Source organism: Neoarius graeffei, chromosome 2 (genome assembly GCF_027579695.1).
Source record: "Neoarius graeffei isolate fNeoGra1 chromosome 2, fNeoGra1.pri, whole genome shotgun sequence".
In the NCBI taxonomy this organism is placed as follows: domain Eukaryota; kingdom Metazoa; phylum Chordata; class Actinopteri; order Siluriformes; family Ariidae; genus Neoarius; species Neoarius graeffei.
In genome coordinates this window covers 397,501-401,841 of record NC_083570.1, presented here as the reverse complement: position 1 = coordinate 401,841, position 4,341 = coordinate 397,501, and positions in this window count along the sequence as shown.

Below are 4,341 nucleotides of genomic sequence, written 5' to 3'. Positions count from 1 at the left end.
GCGTCACATTCAGACTGGAAGAACCTGCCACTGATCGACAACACAGCCCTCAACACAGCCCTCAACACAGCCGTCAACATGGCCAACTACACGGCTCCCAACACAGCCCCCAACACAGCCCTCAACACAGCCGTCAACATGGCCAACTACACAGCCCCCAACACAGCCCCCAACACAGCCGTCAACACGGCTGTCAACACAGCCAACTACACAGCCCCCAACACAGCCATCAACATGGCTGGCTACATGGCCCTCAACACAGCCCCCAACACAGCCATCAACATGGCCAACTACATGGCCCCCAACACAGCCGTCAACACAGCCGTCAACACGGCTGTCAACACGGCCAACTACACGGCCCCCAACACAGCCCCCAACACAGCTGTCAACATGGCCCTCAACACAGCCGTCAACACGGCTGTCAACATGGCCAACTACACGGCCCCCAACACAGCCGTCAACATGGCCGACTATGTGGCCCTCAACACAGCCGACAACATGGCCAACAACATGGCCGACAACACAGCTGACAACACGACCCTCAACACGGCTGACAACATGGCCCTCAACACGGCTGACAACACGGCTGACAACACGCCTCTCAACACGGCTGACAACAAGGCCGACAACACAGTCCTCAACACGGCCAACAACATGGTTCTCAGCATGGCCAACAACATGGCCCTCAACAAAGCCAGCAACATGGCCCTCAACATGGCCAACTACACGGCCCCCAACACAGCCGTCAACACGGCCGTCAACACGGCTGTCAACACTGCCAACTACACGGCCCCCAACACAGCCCCCAACACAGCCGTCAACACGGCCCTCAACACAGCCGTCAACACGGCTGTCAACATGGCCAACTACACGGCCCCCAACACAGCCATCAACATGGCTGGCTACACGGCCCCCAACACGGCCGTCAACATGGCCGACTATGTGGCCCTCAACACAGCCGACAACATGGCCAACAACATGGCCGACAACACGGTTCTCAACACGGCCGTCAACATGGCCAATTACACGGCCCCCAACACAGCCGTCAACATGGCCGACTATGTGGCCCTCAACACAGCCGACAACATGGCCAACAACATGGCCGACAACACGGCTCTCAACACGGCCGTCAACATGGCCAATTACACGGTCCCAAACATGGCCATCAAAACATCCAACTACGTGGCCCTCAACACAGCCGACAACACAGCCAACAACATGGCCCTCGACACGGACATCAACATGGCTGGCTACACAGCCCCCAACACGGCCGTCAACACAGCCGACTATGTGGCCCTCAACACAGCCGACAACATGGCCCTCAACATGGCTCTCAACACGGCTGACAACATTGCCGACAACACAGCTCTCAGCACGGCCTACAACACGGCCGACAACACGGCTAAAAACATGGCCCTCAACACGGCTGTCAACATGGCCAACAACACGGCCCTCAGTACGGCCCTCGACATGGCCCTCAGTACAGCCCTTGACATGGCCCTCAACATGGCTGGCTACACAGCTCCCAACATGGCCGTCAACACAGCCGACTATGTGGCCCTCAACAAAGCCGACAACATGGCCCTCAACATGGCTGTCAATATGGCCAACAACACGGCCCTCAGTACAGCCCTTGACACGGCCCTCAACATGGCCAACTACACGACCTCCAACATGGCCGTCAACACGGCCAACTACGTGGCCCTCAACACAGCTGACAACACAGCCAACAACATGGCCCTCAACCTGGCCATCAACATGGCTGGCTACATGGCCTCCAGCACGGCCGTCAACATGGCCGATTATGTGGCCCTCAACACAGCTGACAACATGGCCAACAACAAGGCTGACAACACAGCTGACAACACGACCCTCAACACGGCTGACAACATGGCCCTCAACACGGCTGACAACACGGCCGACAACACGCCTCTCAACACGGCTGACAACAAGGCCGACAACACAGTCCTCAACATGGCCAACAACATGGTTCTCAGCATGGCCAACAACATGGCCCTCAACCAAGCCAGCAACATGGCCCTCAACATGGCCGACAACACAGCTGACAACACGGCCCTCAATATGGCCGAAAACAGGGCCCTCAACACGGCTGACAACACGGCCGACACCACACCTCTCAACATGGCTGACAACACAGCCGACAACACAGCCGACAACACAGCCAACAACATGGCCCTCAACCTGGCCATCAACATGGCTGGCTACATGGCCCCCAACACAGCCGTCAACATGGCCGACTATGTGGCCCTCAACACAGCCAACAACATGGCCGACAACGTGGCCGACAACACAGCTCTCAGCCCGGCCAACAACAAGGCTGACAACACAGCTGACAACATGGCCCTCGACACGGCCAACAACATGGCCCTCAACATGGCTGACAACACGGCCGACAACACGCCTCTCAACACGGCCAACAACATGGTTCTCAACAAAGCTGGCAACATGGCCCTCAGCATGGCCGACAACACGGCTGACAACACGGCCTTCAACATGGCCGAAAACATGGTTCTCAACATGACCAACAACACAGCTGACAACAGGGCCCTCAACACGGCCGACAACATGGCTGACAACACAGCTGACCACATGGCCGACAACATGGCTTTCAACACGCCTCTCAACATGGCTGACAACACAGCCAACAACATGGCCCTCAATATGGCCGACAACACAGCTGACAACATGGCTGACAACACTGCTGACAACACAGCAAACAACACAGCCCTCAATATGGCCGACAACATGGCTGACAACATGGCCAGCAAGACGGCCCTCAACACGGCCCTCAACATAGCCAACAACATGGCTGACAACACAGCCCTCGAGGCAGCTGACAACAAGGCTGACAACATGGCTGACAACAAGGCCGACAACATGGCTGACAACAAGGCCGACAACATGGCTGACAAAATGGCCGACAACACGGCCCTCAACATGGCCAATAGCACGGCTGACAATATGGCCAACAACACGGCCCCCAACACGGCCGACAACATGGCCGACAACACAGCCCTGAACACGGCCGACAACATGGGCGACAACAGGGCCGACAACATGGGCGACAACAGGGCCAACAACACAGCCCTCAACACAGCCGACAACACGGCTTATAATTAATCAATCAGTAGAAGGATATAGAATGTAAAAGGATGGAGAAGGTTGTATACAGATATAGAAAGGTGGAGAAAAATGTAGACAGTTGTAGAAGGATGGAGAAGAATGTGGACAGATGGAGAAGGATGGAGAAGGATGTGGATGGATGGAGAAGGATGTAGACAGATGGAGAAGGATGGAGAAGGATGTAGACAAATGGAGAAGGATGTAGACAGATGTAGAAGAATGTAGACAGATGTAGAAGAATGGAGAAGGATGTAGACAGATGTAGAAGGATGTAGGCAGATGTAGAAGGATGGAGAAGGTTGTAGAAGAACGAAGAAGGTTGTAGACAGATTTAGAAGGATGGAGAAGGATTTAGACAGATGTAGAAGGATGGAGAAGGTTGTAGACAGATGGAGAAGGATGGAGAAGGTTGTAGACAGATGTAGAAGAACGGAGAAGGTTGTAGACAGATGTAGAAGGATGGAGAAGGATTTAGACAGATATAGAAGGATGGAGAAGGTTGTAGACAGATGGAGAAGGATGGAGAAGGATTTAGACAGATATAGAAGGATGGAGAAGGTTGTAGACAGATGGAGAAGGATGCATATCGCTGAGCTACATAGTAGGTAAACCTGACACCACACAGGTTGTCATGGCAACTGTAAATACTATGAAGACTGTGAACTCTGCTGGACAGGTGATGTATCAACATGGGCCCAGACCCCCCTACCCCGCCCCCCACCCCCCTACCCCGCCCCCCCACTGTCTCTGAGAAGTGTGTGAACAAGAGAGAGAAAAGTAGCAGACTTGAAGGAGATAGAGCGAGTGGAGCAGCGTGAGAGAGAGAGAGAGAGAGAGCGCATATGGTTGGCAGTGAATGGAGGAACATATGGTGAGAGAGAAGAGGTACAGCAGGAGTTATCGAGGACAGACAGACAGACAGACAGACAGACAGACAGACAGACAGAGGGTACTGTCAGCACTCCACAGGTCACTTTAACACACCCTCCCTCTATCTATCCATCACTTTCTCTCTCTCTCTCTCTCTCTTGTCAGCAGTTTGAGCATTGTGGAACAGTTTCCATGGCGATGTGGGTCAGACCTTCGTTGCGCAAAAGGCAGAGAGAGTAAGACAGGGAGTAAGACAGATCAAGAGAAAGAGAAAGGAAAAAACAAAAATAGGAAGAGTTGGACAAACAGACAGACAAACAGACATGG